We start from the raw sequence: 18812 nt of genomic DNA, 5'->3' as shown, positions 1-18812 counted from the left end.
GCTGGGCATCTACCCAAACGATCCAATGACATTCTACAAAAAAGACACCTGCACTCGAATGTTTATAGCAGCACAATTCATAATTGCAAGGCTGTGGAAACAGCCCAAGTGCCCATCAATCCAAGAATGGATTAATAAAATGTGGTATATGTATACCATGGAGTACTATTCAGCTCTAAGAAACAATGGTGATATAGCACATCTTATATTATCCTGGTTAGAGCTGGAACCCGTACTATTAAGTGAAGTTTCCCAAGAATGGAAAAACAAGCACCACATATACTCACCAGCAAATTGGTATTAACTGAACAGCACCTAAATGGTCACATAGGTACTGCAGTAATAGGGTATTGGGCAGGGGGGAGGGAGCGGGTATATACATATATAATGAGTGAGATGTGCACCATCTGGGGGATGGTCATGATGGAGACTCAGACTTTTGGGGGGGGAAATGGGCATTTATTGAAACCTTAAAATCTGTACCCCCATAATATGCTGAAATAATAAAAATAAAAACCAGAATGATTTTACAAATGATGCCTAAATTCATGGACTCAGCTTAGTTCTTTTGCCACTGAGAGAGACACCTTCTTGTTTCTTTTGCACAACAATTTTTGCCCTACCAGCCTACTTTAAAAACACAAAAAGTACTTCACAAAAGTTTCTAAAGCAAATTAAGCTTTGTTATATATATGTCAATAAAGGCTTTGTTTAGAACAAGTGAGGAAAAGACATTTTTATGTTTCCATTGTGTTTCCTTTTAAAGAAAGAAAATGAAAAGAGCATAGAAACCACATATCATAATCAGTTCAGAATATTCTATAGAATTAATTTTAGATGCCAAGTGAGTACTTTCCTAGAAAGTATAGTTCTTTGACATTCATTAAAAAATATCTGACAAAATAAAAAAAAGATATTGTTTCCTTTTTTCATAAGCATGAGTGAAATATAATAAACTGAGGGTTTGCTTCAAATCCTTTTAAGAAAACACCTCTTTCCATGCTTAGCGCAGCCATGGCCCGTGTTCCCAAGAAGCATCTGAAGCGTGTAGCAGCTCCCAAGCATTGGATGCTGGGTAGACTGACCAGTGTGTTTGCTCCTCGTCCACCCACCGGTCCCCACAAGCTGTGAGAGTGTCTCCCACTCATCATTTTCCTAAGAAACAGGCTTAAGTACGCCCTGACAGGAGAAGAAGTGAAGAAGATCTGCATGCAGTGCTTTATTAAAATTGATGGCAAGGTCTGAACTGATATAACCTACCCTGCCGGATTTATGGATGTCATCAGCATTGACAAGACTGGAGAGAATTTCCGTCTGATTTATGACACCAAGGGTTGCTTTGCTGTTCATCGTGTCACACCTGAGGAGGCCAAGTATAAGTTGTGCAAAGTGAGAAAAATCTTTGTGGGCACAAAAGGAATCCCTCATCTGGTGACTCATGATGCTCGTACCATCCGCTATCCTGATCCACTCATCAAAGTGAATGACACCATTCAGATTGATTTGGAGACTGGCAAGATTACTGATTTCATCAAGTTTGACACTGGTAACCTGTGTATGGTGACTGGAGGTGCTAACTTGGGAAGAATTGGTGTGATCACCAACAGAGAAAGACATCCCAGGTCTTTTGATGTGGTTCACGTGAAAGATGCCAATGGCAACAGCTTTGCCACTCACCTCTCCAACATTTTCGTTATTGGAAAAGGCAACAAACCATGGATTTCTCTTCCTCGAGGAAAAGGTATCCGCCTCACCATTGCTGAAGAGAGGGATAAGAGACTGGCAGCCAAACAGAGCAGTGGGTGAAATGGTCTCCATGTAACATAATAACATGTTAAAAAGTTATTTGTACTTAATTAAAGATATTACAGTGTGAAAAAAAACCTTTTAAGAAAACAAAATATTATGCAGGTATCTCTTACAGTTGAAAAATATTGAAATGGATATCTTTGATTTCTAGTTTCTGATCAGGAGGGGAGAAGCTCAGATTTGGGCAGTTCTGTCCAGATAGAGTGTAGAAGGACCAGCAATCTCTCCAGAAAGTTGGTATTTTTGGCAGATGCACATGCTCAGTTTTGTAAACTCAAGTGGTTTGTAGAAGATTCAGATAAGCATCTGAATTTTTGTTTTATTTTTTAGACATGCTAAACCTGAACTCTGAACTTTCTAAGATGTACCCATTCTTGCCTTCCTGTGGCTCCTCACTGTGTGTACTTCTTTGGAAGAGGAGATTGGCCTTTCTATAATCAGACCTAGTTCATATCTCACCCTCTGATTCAAGTTCTATTCTCCATTTAATTCTATCTATCAAATGTAACAGAATCCTGTAAGTCATGTTTCTAATGCCCCTCTAATGTTTAAACATTTTCTATTCATTTTCCCAGTTGTTGGTGATTCTCTTTTCAGAAAGTCTATAATTTGAGAGTGAAGTAGAATAGTTTGTTTTTTCTAAAAACATTCTCAGTTCTGAAGAGTTCTATAATTGAATAGGTCTTTGCAATAGAATTAATTCTTGGAAGTTGTTTTTTTTTTTTTTTTTTTTGATGACTTGTTTTATTGGTCTCGTTTTTGTTGTTGATGTAAAAGACCCAAACCCCAAATTTGGGCTCAATAATGTTCAATTGTCACTACTTACATTGTAATGGCTCTGCATAAAAGACCTATAAAACAAAGTGTATTTTTTGTACAATGCTTAGTCAGCCACCCTTTCAGTAGTTATCAGAACCTTTTTCTTTTCTTTCCCATTAGTACAAAGATCTTGTCTTTATCTCACTGAGAGTGATAAAATTGGTCATTAAGCAAAATTTAGTCTTTTTGACCACAGAAATCTCCTCTCCTCTCCACTCCACACACCTTGTGGTCTTTTATTCAATCATTCTTGGTCAGTTTGATTGAAATATCCCTCAAGGATTGTTGAACCACAATGTGGTATTTCCAATAAACATTGTTATTAGAATTTATGCCTTGTTGAAATAAATTTAATGTGCATTATTTAAACATCTAGCATTTAAGTTGATGACTATTTACAGAAAGCTTGTTGATCAACAGAGTTTGCCTTCAAAGAGAATTACATTTAAGTGCATTAACTGACATAGTTCCACACGCATCAGTGATTGGGTGGTGTCAGCATTTATGAAGAGTATTATGCTGTGCTCCCTCAATCTCCTGCTTTTCATACACATTGTTAGGCTTAGCAATTAAAATTCTTTTTCCCCTTTTGGTCTCAATGACATCCTTATTTTAGTAAACATGTTTTCTTTCCCATTACAAAAGCAATATACCCATCCATCATGGGGATTTTGAAGAATTCAGAAAAGTTTAAAGAAGGAAGTAACAGATTCTTGCCACTCATAAAAAAATATGGCTAACATTAATGAAATACTGTAATTTTCAGGACAGTTCTTCCTTTGTGAGTCATGTTTATGTTTTGTGTATTTGTTTTTTATTCTTATTTAAAAATCACATTCACATACAGCATCTTATTGTATAGAGCCAAGCTGACACTTATGTTTGAATTCTGGCTCTGACACTGGCCAGTTCTATTAATTTGAGAAAATTTCTTAAACTCTTTATGATTTAGTTTTTTGACTCTAAATAGGGATAAAATATAACTATTTTATAGAGTTATTGTAAGGAGTACATAAATTAATACATGTTACATTAATACATGCCTGGTATGTGCTAAGCACCCAGGCGTTAACTTTTGCTATTATCATCATGTAAGAAGGAAGAACAGCTACAGCTATAGTTTTATATTCTATTAGGCAAAAGGATATAATTAATCTTTGCATTCAACACTGGTGTTATAACATGGGCTGTCAAATGTTCATCTTTTCCTTCTTTCTCACTAACCTTGGACAATTAAAATACTTTACTACCCAGCCTTCCTTGCCAACAGGAATGAAGAATGAAATATTAGTGAAAGATTTTAGTGGGATTTCTGTGAAAATTCTTCTACCCCTAGCCATCTTCCTCTCTTCTGTTTCATTGGGTGTGGCTGTGATGACTAGAGCTCTAGCAGTCTTCTTGTATCATGAGGCAACCTAAAGGATGTTGGAGCAAAAAGACTGAAGGACCCTGGACTCATGATGAATCACCGTACCAGCTTTGGCCTCTCTACAGCTGTACTTATAGGAGAGGGAAATGAGCCTGGATTTCCATTATTAACATGGGAATGTACTTTCTAACTGGTACACTGAATAAATAATCGGTACGTGAGGATTTAAGATCTTTTTCCATGCCTTTTCCATTTTTTGTCTGATAATAGATGCCATCACTTATAGGCTCTCTCTATAGCCTTCCTATTCTTTCTGAAATTTTTACCTATTAATATTGTATTATTTTCATTTTGTCTCAAATTCTAATATGTATTAATATTGGGGAGAATCACTCCTGTCTTATTAGCAGTAAGTAGTAACACATTTCTTGCCTCAGCTTCTGGGTATTAAACTAAAATTAAAAATTTGCACAAAAATTCTTTGTGACTGATGTATGTTTTCAAAGTATGTCAAATCACCACGTACATCTTAAAATTTGATAGTATTAGCATCTCATTTTAATAAAGTTTTGTTTAGCTAGTGTCATTTATTTCTTGATCAGTACATTCTTATGTTTAGTCTTGTCTTTAGGTTGGAAGTTAGATTTTTGTAAATCTATTCATTTATATCAATTTTAAGAGAGATTGCCCTGAACACAGAAGAGGGAATTGTGATGATTTTTTTTTTCTGTTTTGGTAAGTGACATTAAAGAATCCATGATCCTTCAAATTCTGTGTGTCACTTAACTAAAATACTCAGCTTATTCTTTCCATCAGTTTTCCAAGTCATCTGCTGTTTTGATAAAAATCCCTTATCACGCTGTCTGATGATACATATTTATATTCCTTTTACACTCATTAAACTAGAACTTTCTCTTAGATAGGAGAGTACCTTTATCTCTGTATGCATAGTACTTAGGGCAGAGCTTAATACATAGTAGGTATTTAATAGACTTTCTTTAGGTGAGTGTGTGTTTATTTCCTCCTACAGTTTTATTGCATAGGTCATTAGTCTGTGTAGCATTACCAAAGTATTCTTTTTTTGAAATAAGACTGTTCTCAGAACTCTGAGAAGCTGAGCTTTTGATCTTCTCATCTAGAATAGGCACTTTTGTGACCTAGGATCTAATCTATGCATCTTTTACAATTATTTTACAATTAAAAATTTGAAGGGCTTGAGCTCATTTGTTCTATGTTCTTGTTTCTCCATGGGACTATACCCAAAACATCCTAGTATCTTACTAGAGTTTCAATTTTTTTTTAAAGACATCTATGTGTTTGGGAGCAATGATCTTTCATGTACACTCAGAGGTGTTGTTTTCTCAGTAGATTTAAGAGTTGATGGTTTTTTTCCCTAACCTCGCCCTTACATCTGTCTAGAAATGATCCAATTTCCTGAGCTGGGGATAATACTAGCATCTACATGCCCAAAGTGTGATTCCTGATGTTAGACGGTGCACAAGGGTTAACAGTTGTTCCCAGAAATCTCTGTAAGATTTGTGGGATTTAGAAATCCTGACAGTCCTGAGACTAGATTCCTGGATATGGACTTTGCATAAAAGAAAGTAGTAAAGCAGTTGTGTTATGTGTAGGTGGAAAGATTCAGGTTTAGTTTAAATCAAGGAATTATTGCATTAACTCTCCAGCATTATACTGACATCAGTTTGTACTGTAAGTCTCTGTCTTTCTCATATACATTGGCATACACATTCCCATTCATTTTGGCTTTATAGCAATCTGCTGAATAGTATTCTTTTCTTTTTGAGAAAAACAATACATTTGCTGGGGTTCTTAAACAGATCCAAGTATGTATGCCTTTTGGGTTCCTATAATGAAGTTTAATGGTCTTGATAGTTGACCATTGGCCCTATGTGGGAGGATGCTAGCAAGTGGAAGGAACAAATACGTTGAATATTATAGCTGTCTATGGATGATTTTGCCGGAAATCTTTATAAGTTCTTGTCATATAAACTATTTCAACCATTGTTGGCCATCTATATAAAAGAGGAATGTGTAAATAACTTACCATCTAAAGAGTTTTGCCTGAGTATTCTCTTTTGAGAGAAATGACTCTTAACATCATCAACCTATATTATGCTTATATTACCAGTGTTACCACTATAAAAGGCATTTCCTATGTAATCTTTAAACAAAATTACTACAAATGTGATTTACAGGCTGTTAACCTTATGTGCTGTGGGAAAATTGAAGTCCCTTCCCATCCCCCCTTTTTATTCCTTTTTATAGTTGTCATGCACCAGGCCAAAAAGAAAAACAAAAAGAGGTGAATAGAAAAGAAAGAAAGGAAAGATGAAAGGAGGGCAGGAGGGAAGGAAGAAATAAAAGAAGGAAGGAAAAAATAAATGTGGCTGTTTGGGAAACAGGTTTAATTGTCTTAGGAAACCATTCCAATATGCCCTAATGCTACCATCAACCACATTTAACCCTTTAGAAGAGGAAACACCAGCTCTTTTTGTTTAGACAGATAATGGCATATCAAACCTCTCACTTCTTTTAGTTCCTTATTAAAAACCTACATTTCCAGTGAGGTTTTGTGGTTACCTTATTAAAAGATTTAGCTCTTTCCCTTTAATTTCACATTCCTTTCCTTACCTTACTCTTAGTAAAAGAGTGCATGTAACTATCAAAGATTCTAACTCACGTTGAAAATTTGAGATTTTTGCCTGTTAGTTTCATATACATTCCAAGCTCTTAGAATATTCTGGTATATAACTGATGCCCAATAAATATTTGTTGATAGAATGAACAAATGAATGAATGACTAGGTGAATGAACATTAGAGGAAGGGAAAAGGATCACTCTTATTTGAAATGACTAGCAGGGATATTGGCATTCTTGAAGTTTTCCCTAGCATGTTAGTTACAATCTCTGTGGCTTATTAAAGCATTGACATGATTTTTGGCTGGTTTTTACCTCACTTGTTGAACTTGGCTATTCTTAACATAAATATTGATTGCCTATATAGTATATAATAGATTATTTTAGACTCTTGATATCAGGATTTAGATTTCGACCTTCAAGTCTCTTCGTTAGTGAAAAAAGGATGTGTTTGAACTTTTGTAAGAAAAACTGCCTTGGATTACATTTCTGCTTTTTTCTTTCATGATTTATTTCAGCTTGTTAAAATATTTTGTGTCTTAATTATTTTGTACTTTCATTTTTATTATGCAAAATTATTCAGAATAAAACATGCATATTCTAAAAAAAAAAGGTAACATGCGGGCAGTGTTGCAAAACTCCAGGTGGGAGCTGTGACTGTCATGTAAAAATGACATATGTAAAAGTTATAAAATATACAACTGAAGTATTTGAAGGAGAAAGGTGTCATTGGGGGAGATTTATTCTCAAAGTCATAAGAAAAAAAATGGGAAGTGATTCCACCTGTTCCATCTAGAGGTTCTCATTGCATTGCCATGTTTAATGGCAATTTATGTGCTGTATTACAAACAATTTAAATTAAAAAAAAAAAAAGACAAGCTCTTGCCTTCTGGAAAATAGACCAGTTAGAAAAATGATGCGTAGTTGCAGAGTTAAATATGTTCATTGAGTTGTTAGAACCACTTAAGTTCAAAAACAGCAACACGGTAAGGCACATAAAAGAAGCTATGCTTCCTTTGATTTATTTGCATCATATACTTAAATCTTTAAGAATATATTCATGTATTCTTTTATGAGATAAGATTAATCTACAGTGAAATTTTCAAATCTTAAGTGTACAAGCTGATTAGTTTTGACAAATGCATGTAGCCAGCCTTGTAACCTATACCCTTATGAAAACTATACATTGTCATCATCCCAGCAAGTATTCTCATATTTCTTCCCATTTGATCTTCCCCCTCACAGAAAGGCAATCACTTTTCTGATTTTCAAACTTGCTAATGAGTTTTATCTGAGATTAACCTTCACATAAATGAAATCATGCACTATTTTGTGTCCAGCTTCTTATGCTCAACAAAACATCTGTTAGACTTATTCACATTGTCGTATGTATCAATATTTTTTATTGCTGAGTAGTATTCCTCTGTATAAAAACGCCAAAATTTGTTTATTCATTCTCCTGTTGATGGAATCTGATATTCCAGTTTTTACCGCTTATGAATAAAGCTGCTATGAACATTGTAGTACCTGTGGGTTGTTTTTTTTTATATCTGTTTCTATTTTTTTGGTAAATTTCTAGGGGTAGAACTGCAATGTAAAAAAATAAGTGTATGTTTAACCATATAAGAAACTGTTAAAACTTATTCCAAAGTGGGTATACTATTTTATACTTTAAGCTATACATTTATTCTTATTGTTTTTTGAAGAAGTATAGACTTCCACCATTTAAGAGAAAATGGCCATTCAAGGACTAGGTTCCAAAATCATTATGCATACACCAGATGCATAAATGTTGTCTAAACATATACTGTGTTTGCTTTCTCTCGAGCAAGAAAAGTGGGGCAGTCCTGATTTTCTGGAACCAGCTGTGGAACAAAATGTTTTTAAAAATCTACATGTTAAAAGGGTACCAAAATACCTTGCCAAGTGCCCCATAAGAAAGTTCTAAACTATGGCTGTTGTAAAGGTGTTTAAATACTACTGATAATTTGAGTTCAGTTTCGTTCCCCCCCTCAACTTTTCATAATAATTTCATTAAACCCTATACATATTGTCATAAGTCACTTTAACTTTTCCCATTTGTGTTTGATGGATTTCAGTATTTCTAACATTTTTTCAGTCACTGCACTCATCAAAATTCTGGTTTTTTAAGAGTTATTTTATGTCTAAAAGAGCATAGAAATTTCTAACATCTCTTTCCCTCTTTGAAAGAAGTTAAAAGTAGTTCCATGCTGGACAAACTTAACATGAGTTCCGAATTCACTACCCAGAAGGCCTGGCAGCATCTATCACCCTCAACCCTGCCTGGGTATCACTGTGGTGGAGATGAAACAGTGACAGGAACAGTGAGGCTCCTGAAATTCACATGATTTTATAAGCCTATTCTCATCTAAAATATTATTATTCCTCGGAAATATTTGTGTTCGAGAAAAATCAACTGCAGAGCAAAATTTCTGGGGGAAGGTTGAAAACAGGTACCCTGGAAAATATTATTATTGATTTTTATAAATGTATTTGGCAGTGAATGTGTACTGAGTTGTCCAATGTAAGCATCAGGATTTTTTTTTTTTTTTTTCCATTCGTAGTATAGTAGAGTCTTCTTTCAGTAAACATTTGCTTTTGGAAAACATAAAAGGTCAGTTTTGGCCAACTGCATCAGTTTTACTCTGCCATCTGTAAAAAATTTAGACTTTGCCTTTTTGAATGACCCTTTAAAAATACACAAGACCTAATTCTATCCTTTACTCTCATAAAACTCCCATTGGACTTCAGTGGGAACATTTTAAAGTTAAGTTCTGAGGAATAAGAATATTTTACAATGCCCTCTTGTGAGAACTTCCTTGGGTAGAACTTGGCCAACTTCTCGTTCCTCCTGAGAGAATTCTATGGTCTTATTGGCTTTAGGACTTCAAAATAGACTCTATGCTACAAAGTGGTTATGCTTTAACCTAAAATTCCAATGCAGTGCAACATCTCAAGTAGATAGCTCTTGGTGAAGTGAGAAGCTACCATCTCTGTCCATCACATGTTGATCAGTATGCATGTCAATTCTCAGTGCCTTACTCCGTGCTTCCCTAATGCTCTACTGTAAAAACATATACCAGTTTTGAGCACTTAGTGTGTGTCAAGTACTATACTCATAGTTTTATATACATTATTCCACTTAATCTTGTGGGGTAGGAATTACCTACTATTCCTGATTCACTGTGAGGAACATGAGACTTAGGGCAGCGAAAACATACTGACAAACACACAACACAGGCAATAGTTAGACCGTGCTCTTTCTGACTCATAAGCCATTGCTTTTAACTGTTGCAGAACTTGCATTGTGTTGTACTACTGCCCTTTACAGCCCTTAAAGTGAAGGTCATTGTTTTGGGAAAGCCTTGCTTATGTTCCTGTCTGTTTTTCTAATGAGACTGACCAGCTTGAGATAGAATTCTTGTTTTGTTCATCTTTGTAGAGCTAGAGCAGGATCCATTGGAGTTCAGTAAATGAATCTTAAATTCAAAAATTACCCCTTTTTTTTGTTTTTATAAATGTTATACCTCCTTGCTAGAGAAAACTAGACAATAAAAAATAAGTAATTTCCAAATCCAAGTATCTATAAATAATATATGTTTGATAAATGGGTGAATTAAAAATATTTAAATACCTATAGTCTTGTGCTGCTTCTAATATATTTGTGTAAAAACAGGCACATCATAGGTACTTCACTGCTTAATGTTAATTAAGCATGATTAGTACATGATACAGTCTTTAGCCCTCACAAACCTGGGAAATGAGAGAGGGAAAAGAGCAAATGTTTTTATGATCAAGCTGTTTTAATATCAGAATATGAACTTCCTGCTGTAGCATTTTATTTAAGAATATATATCTTTGAGTCAGTTAGATTTTTAACTATTAAGCCGATTGAAAGTACTTACTTAAAATTCTCTCTTTTATGATCTGGATTATATTTTAGGATATTAACAAAATTGTTTGTATCCATATGCCAGTTAAGTAGGACTTTATTTAAGTGCTATAGTTAAAAGCAGTTTATTGGTGAAAGTCTAGCCCCTAGTGGACAGGAGTCTCTGGTACACACCCACACACAATTAGTTAGGTACAGCTTGGAGGGATGCCTTCTTAAACCTCAAGGGTTTCAGAATAAAACAGTCTTCAAGACTCTCGATGTTAATATTTTTTCTTTTTGTTTTTTTCCACAAAGGTACTACATAATTGCATGTCTGGCTTATAAGAGCTTTATAATATTTTAATGAATATTAAGACTTTTTTAGTCCACTATTACAATTTTTTAAAGCAGTGACTTTTTAGCTTCTTAAAGAGTGAAAAAAGTGATGCTCTTTCCTTTTTTTTTTTCCTTTCACTGTAAATAACCAGCATTTAGGTAATATTAACACTTTTCTTTTTAGGTTGCACTTATAACTAACCCTCTCCCTCCACACACACACTCTGTCTCTCTCTCTTTCTCCACCAAATTGACAATTTCTTTTAAAACTAAAATGAACTTCTCTGTGGTTATTTCTTTTCTCTTGTGTAAGCAAGCATGATATGTAAGAACAAAGAGAAACTGAACTAAAGTGCAAAAATTAAACAGCCAAGTGAGATAGAAATGACCATACTTGTGAATAAAATAACACCTGACATAAAGAGTTTGCAATCAGAAACTTAATATTTTCTTAAGCTTGCAAGATCCTTCTCATTGTGAGCATTGTTACTAAGCATACTCTATGATGCAGAGAAACTATGATTAGATCTCTCTAATGACCCCAATAATCCTAGATATTAGCTTAGTGTTAGAAATTTACCCCAGAAAGATTGTGAATTTACATTTCAAATATATTAAATTCTGCTACACTGTGACTTTTATGCATTAGGGGCACAATCAAAAACTTTGTCAGTGATACATAGAAATCACTTGAAATCTGATAAAAACAGTAACAATCTTTTACACACATTCCATGTTTAGGAAATGCATAAATACTACAATCGATATGGTACTTTACCTTGAAACAAACCTAAAGTTTGCTTGTGTCAGTGGGCATCAGATGGGTTGCAGCTTATGAGTTATTGTGAAGTTGTAGAAGGTGAGTTATCTGAAATCAGATGGAAAGTTCTAGTACCAGATGTGGATGGGTGTGGCTCATAACACAGGCCGGTGAACTGAGGTAGCTGACAGATGTGTGAGGAGTACGTGTGTGTTTTGTGCATTCCTGTACGGCTTGGATCACTTGGGTACAGCTTTCTGTTTTCATCTAGTGCAGCTCATGGACAGAATGGTGCATATGCAAATATCAGATTTGCATTGTCCCTACATTATGTCCTACTATTATCACATCGATTGCATAGGAACAAATTCACACTATCAAAACAAGAGTTAACAGCGAGTTATAGCAGAACTGATTATACACTTTGACATGAAACAGAAGAAAAATTATTCGTTTGGAATGAGAACTGTTTAATGTTTAAGAAATGGTATAAAGCATTGCACACAAGCTAGACTTTGTTAGCCCCTATGTGTTACATGTGCTACCAATTGTCAGCACAATTAAATTCATTTATTCCAGGTGCCATTAAGTCACACTGTGGGTTTGGCACAATGTAAATTAAGCAGGTAGGGTTCTTGTGTCAGTTCCTGCTTCCTAAAACTTTCAGCAGCAAGGTATAGGGGAGAATAAATTGCAGACATTCTTTAAGTTACAGTTGTTAGGTGTGTGCAAGTAGAATACGTAACTCAAATAATAAAGGGAGGAAGAATTTTCCTCTTTAGTCAGTTAAGATTAGCGTCACCAATGCTAAGATTTCAGAAGGCTAAAAAATGAGTTTTTAAAATGTATTTCTAATTTAGAAAAATATTTACAAAAATACAGTATCTCTTATTCAGTGCAAGAGGCCAAAATAAAAGTGTCATAATAGAATATTTGATTTTCTTTTCCAAACTTATACTTCTCCAACTCTTCTAAATTCAGTAAATCAGTAACCCTATAGTTTCTCAAGCCAGAACCAAGAGTCATTCTTGATCCCCATCTCTTTCTCATCCAGCCTGCACCATCCCCACACGCATCCAATCCAACCTCTGTCAGCTCTGCCTCTAAAGTACCTCCAGAATCTGTCCCTCCCCAGTGTTTCTGCCATGTCTCACCTGGCTGCAATGGCCTCCTAGCTGCCCTGCCTTCTACTGTCTCCCTTATAATCTGATCTCTGGCCGGTAGAAAGATTGTTTCAAATTACAAAGCAGATCACACCCTTCCTCACTCTAACCTTTTAATACCTTCCCATATCATTTAGTATAAAACCTATACTTGACCAGGGCCTATAAGGCTGTGCATCATCTCACTCTTGGCTGTGTCTCTGATTTCATTTCTCACGCTTTGGTTCAAGCCACTCCAGTCACACTGGCTCTCTTTCTGCTCCTCGAACACCAACTCTTCCCTCTGCTGGAATGTGCTCCACCCAGTCTTTGAGGACAGTCTCCTTGTCTCAGCCTCGATCTCCCTTCTCTAATGTCGCTCCCTCCACCATGACCCCACCCTCTACACCCACCTATTAAATCACCCATTTTATTTTCTTCACAGCTCTATTACTGTCTGGCATTATCCTGATCATTTTTTTGGTTTGATTATATTTTCTCTTTTCTCTAGAATTAAAGCTGCATGGAAGCTTGTCTTTCTTGTTCAATACCATATCCCTGACACCCTGGTAGTGTATGACATTTGGATGCTCAATATATATTTGTGAAATAAATAAATGAAAGTTGTAAAAAGTAGAAGAGAAATATCTTTTTCTGGAAAACACGCAGAGTTTTGTGCTTTATAATACAAACGCTTTCAGACTTTAAAAGATAATTTTGAGTCTATGTGGTCATTTCAACCCAGTTAATAAGAATCAATGGTGGTAAGCGTTTAGAGATGACTTTCTATATCCAAGGTACTCCTTCTGCATCCTTTTCTTATAGAAATTCATTTAATTCTTATGACACCCCTTTGAGGTAAGTACAATTATTTCAAATTTAAAAAATGAGAAAATTGAGGCCTTTGAGTGGCACAGGTGGTAGAGCTGGGATTTGAACTAGGTGGCCCTCCTAGAAAGTCAGGTGACTTAGCCGCTGTGCCATCTCTATAGGAAGGACATCAGTTACATAGTCATGCTTTCCTAATATGTGCTTTGGCATCTAGTACAGTGGAGAACCTCTAGTTTTAATTTTCTTGCTTTTTTTTTTCTTTTTTTTACTTAAAAGTATAAGAGTATAAGATGAATAACAATCAGCTAAACACAGAAACCATTGCATATAGATTATGATCTGCAAACCTAATATCAGTGTAAAGAGTGAAAAAAACCTATGCGTTTGGCTAGGTCCTTCAAAGAGCCTTAAATGTGAAACAGTATTGATCAATATCATATGCATTTTTCGACAAATATCCGGTTGAGCTTAGTCTGGATCAGGCATTGACTGTCTTTTCTCATTGGTTCCTAGCTTTTAGGAAAGACATCTGGAAAGTGGCTTGAAATTTATTTTAGAGCCTATGATGCCAGCTTTAGCATAGCCTGAAGGTACAGAAAACTACAGAAAAAGGGACTGTGACTTTCAGAAAGCACAGTGGAGGAAAAGGACTGGGTAGAAACACATCTGCAAAAAATAGGAGAACTGCCAACACCTGGGAGGGAAGCAGTCACACCACAATGGAGCTTGCATCCATTGGCATCCTTGCTGGGACCTACTGCGTCTACTCAGTTGGAGTGTGGTGCCAGGAATCAGGAGATGAAGTTCTTGTCTTTCTCCTGCAACTTACTAAAAGCAGACTGCATGGCTGGGTCTTAGTTACTATATATGTAAATAGTAACTATTAATATATCACATTTAACAGTATCCTGTGTGGAAGTGGAACACTGTATTCAGTGTCCTCTTAGAGAATATTCTCACTTTCACCGATATAATATTTTATGGGTCACAGAATGAGTAGAACAATAGCTATGGAATTGATAAGGGCAGAGTTGCCGGAGAATATGTGCTAATGCTTTAAGATGGGAAAATGTCAATATGGAAAATTAGTTATTACTGTTAAACGTCATTTATAAAGAACAAGAATAGGGGAAACTCACTAACGAATTCTAGGGCTGCGGAATCATGGGACTGTGTAGAATGCACCAGGTGTTCCATATTGTTCTTTTAATTTTAAAATTTAAAATTGCAAAGAGCCAATAAAATGTGTTTTATTATGTCTTCATTTCCTGCTTTCGTTTGAGTATTAGATCTAAAGAATTAAATGCAGCATGAGAAAATTAAATACCGAAAAATTTGCCATTATTCTACACCAGATTTATATTATCAAATAAATAAGAGACATATTCCATTCAATAGGGATGTGGGGCTAATTTTCTCTACGTACAATGGAAGGGAATTTTAAGATTTTTCCATGATGGGCAGGGGAGGCAGTGTTTCATGAGTTCTAAATGTGGAGTAGAGGGAGCTATCTATAGAGGTAGCTGACTTACAGGAGATCCAGGTCTGAGGGAAAAAAGGTGGTCAGCAAGGAATTGACCTTGGCATGTGGCCAAGCAACTTCCAAGAATAGTAGTTCTCGAATTCAGTTTTAAATTATCCCCTTTTCTACCCTTTTCTGTGATCCTTTCCTATTCCACTTAAAATTTTAATATGGTTTACAAACCGCATTCTATTTTGAGGAGAAAGAGAGGAGAGCGCAAGTGGTGTGGAAAGACTATAGCAGCAGCAGAAAATGAGAAGGTAAGGCATGAGAATTTTACAGGAAGAGAAGTTCAGACTGAGAGGTGATAAGAAAATTCCATCTACGCATGAGAACTCGTGGAACTTTTTGGGAGAGTTCCTGGCTTCCCCCAGGGCATGGGATGGGAAATTAATTCTTTTAATCTAATTATGAAAGCAGTGGGTTCCCAAAAGACTGGAAGACTTGGAAATATACAGGCAGCATATACTTTGGATCATATATGGAAATATATGTATTATGGAATTATTGGAACACTGCGAGCAAAAGTATTACATAGCCACTGAAATGAAGTGAGTATGAGGAGACATAAGATGTAAGAGGATGATATCTTCTCTGCATCCATTCGTCCTACTTCTTGCAACATTTGGGGATCCACTCCTTCCCATATTTGGTCCATATGGTTGGGTAGAACATCACCATTTTTTCCCAAGATGGAACAACATGAATTTAGACTTGAGACCATTAATAATTTCAATCCTTGGGTCACAACAATTGGTTAGAAACATAGAAACTGACCCAACTGGTACCAATGAAATGCAAGAAGTTTTCTGAGACTTCCAGGAAACCTACATTTGGACTTTCCCCTAAACCTAAATACTGTGTTGACTTTATATTCAGGATCCATTTAGTAGCAAAACAATAGCAGCAAAGCCCCTGCTGTCACCACTTTGCAACATGTGGACGCCTTTGGAAAAGCGGCTGCAACCAGAAAGAGTGATAGCAATGCAACATGTGAGGGGGACACAGGGAGAAGAGAACCTGAGTGAGGGAAGGGAGACGAGAGTGGAGGAGCTCAGAGAACTTAACACCAGCTACCATGGTTAGGCTACACATATGATTCCTTTCAATCCTCAAAGCAATTATTGTTATCTCCATTTGGCAGATAAGGTACTTAAGGCTTGGAGAGGAAGGGAAAATTACCCAAGGAAGGAGCAAGACTTGACTACTCTAATACTCAAGTCCCATTTCAAGCTATAACTTTATCTGCTTCTAAAATTCTAGAAATAAGAAAAGCAGGAAGTTGGGGGCTGGTAAGGTTATGTGGGTTTCACCTGTGGGCTCAGAGGAAAGATAATTACATATCTTGATTTCTGTGGGACTCTCTATTCTGCCCCCATCCCTCTATTTTCCCCACCCAGATGGTAAATTATAGAAAACTTGAGTTATTATCTATTTAGCACATCAATTGTTGATGTGGAAGCGGGCAATCTAGAAAATGGGGTTTACTCAGTGGTAAAAGTTTTAAAATTATAAGACATGAAATTCAGTAACCATTCTTTACCTATCTCATTGGTTCTTAATTCATTTGACGTAACTCACTCTCATCTCTAATAGCGAAGTATACAAAGTATCTGAGTTACTAAAAACTCTGATTTATCAGTGTGTGAGTTAATGAGGTTTTTCAGTGGTAGAAGAGACATTTTAAATTTGGAGAAATAGTGAGGGCATTAATATTATGGGCTTGTGCTTTCTTGCCTCAGCAGACTTAAGTCTTGTTTTTCTAAATGGACAAAGTGAACTGCATACAGTGAAGACAGCACAAACAATAGAGGCTAGAGCCTACTGGTTAAGGCTGTGCAAGCTGCAAACTGTTATTTTTGTGTTTAAAAAATAGCCATGGAAAGGTGGTTTCTAGAAATAGATGTGGAATTCAATGCCTATGTTAACTACTGATTTTAGCTATAGAAAAGAAAAAGAAGATGCCATCTCCAGCATATGGAACTAATGTCAGGAAAGCCTTTTATGCCCTAAAAGGGCAATTATGCACTTGAAAGCTCATTTCTTTCCTCCCTCCTTAATACAATCCACAACAGAGATTTAAGGGGGAATTTATACAAGATATTTCTTCCATTGCCCCATTTTCTGGGTGTTTTTTGGATTTCTTTAACCCAGAAAATATCCTAGTGCTCATTGTCAATTATGAATTGGCAGTAGCAGGATTGAATGGCATGTTAATGATTAAAATGGAAAGCAATTGTTAAATTCAGTTTATCTCAGAGGAGAGAGGGTATTTACCCAAAGAGCAACCTCCAATGTAGGGGCAAAGGAAAGCTAAAGATAATATAGTGCTCTTGGGTGAAATGAAATAAAAAGAAATAAAATGCAGATATAGTTCCCAAACATATTGTTGTCCTTGCATTTTAAATCTATGGGGAGAGCTTAAAAGAGAATCACTTGAGTTCCAAGTGACATATTGGGTTATAATATTGTAATTTTAAATTAGGAATGTTTTGAAGTATGTGAAAGAATTTATTTTCAGGGGACCTGGACTTGTTATTCTCATTAGCTGGAACCCAATATAAAAGACAGCCAGTGTCTGCCCTGGGTTTTGCTGGGCTAATTCATGCCACCCATCAAAAAATCTTTCCTAGTCACAGAATTTACTATGGTGTATTTTTTCTTTTAAAAACTTATACAACAAAATGTCAGCAAAATGACAGACTAGGACTCTCCAGCACTCATCCTCCCACAGAAACATCCATTTGAACAACCATCCACATGTGAAAATACCTTCACAGAAGCTGAGGAAACCAGACAGGAGATTAGAGCCCTGGGTGTAGCACAGCAATAACAAATGATGCATTGAAGAGGGTTGAAAGCAGTTTTACATCACCCATGCTCCCCTCCCCCAAACATAGGCAGCACAGCACAGAGAGAGACACCCTCTGTGGCGCAAAGGAGAATTGGACTATGCCTTGAACCCCAACACTGGGCCAGCCCCAGTAAAATCCAGTGCCAGGCAGGCACCCACAGCCCAGACTCTAAGCTGCTGCCCTCACACTGAGGCTTCAGTAGTACCCTAGCACCAGGAGGGCTCCTGCAGCCCCAGGCTCCAGGCCTATGTAGTGGACTTGGTCTTTAGGCAACCCTTAGCAGGGGCCCAGCTCCAATAGCCCCAGGCTTCAGGGCAGCCCCAGAACCTGCAGTCCTAGTTATTGGGCTGGCACCCTTGGAACCAGCCTCCAGGCACCCCTGTGGATACAGGCTCTGGGTCTCGGCAGCCTCAGTCTCCAGGCTGATGCCCGTAGACTGAGTCTTCATGTCTGCCTTGGTACCAGGCTAGATGCAGCAGTCCCAGGCTCCAGGCATGCACAGCAAACTCGTTCTCTAGGCCATCCCACTGCTAAGCGGACCCCAGCAGCTCTAAGGTCCCAGTAGCCCTGGACTTCAGCCCCACTCCAGCACCAGGCCAGCCCTCACAGAATCAGGCTCCAGCCCTGCTCCAGGGCCAGGCTAGGCCAAATGGCCCTGGGCTCCAGATGGTCCCCAGGACGACACTAACCCCCATGGACTCAGACTTCAGGTCTGCCCCAGCACTCTGCTGATCCTCACACCCCAAGTCATCAGGCTGGCCACTGTAGACTTAGCCTCCAGGCTGCCCCCTGTGGACAGGATCTAGGCCCACCCAA

General features: G+C 36.9%; 1 pseudogene; it reads left to right on the top strand.

The window, feature by feature from the left end:
• The first annotated feature begins 1014 nt into the window (after positions 1 to 1014).
• On the top strand, positions 1015 to 1877 carry LOC142872302 (small ribosomal subunit protein eS4, X isoform-like; annotated as a pseudogene).
• The last annotated feature ends 16935 nt before the right edge of the window (positions 1878 to 18812 follow it).

Source organism: Microcebus murinus, chromosome 8, assembly GCF_040939455.1.
Source record: "Microcebus murinus isolate Inina chromosome 8, M.murinus_Inina_mat1.0, whole genome shotgun sequence".
NCBI classification, from domain to species: Eukaryota; Metazoa; Chordata; class Mammalia; order Primates; family Cheirogaleidae; genus Microcebus; species Microcebus murinus.
The sequence above is the reverse complement of the archived record's forward strand: the minus strand, read 5'-3'. Positions and strand labels throughout refer to the sequence as shown.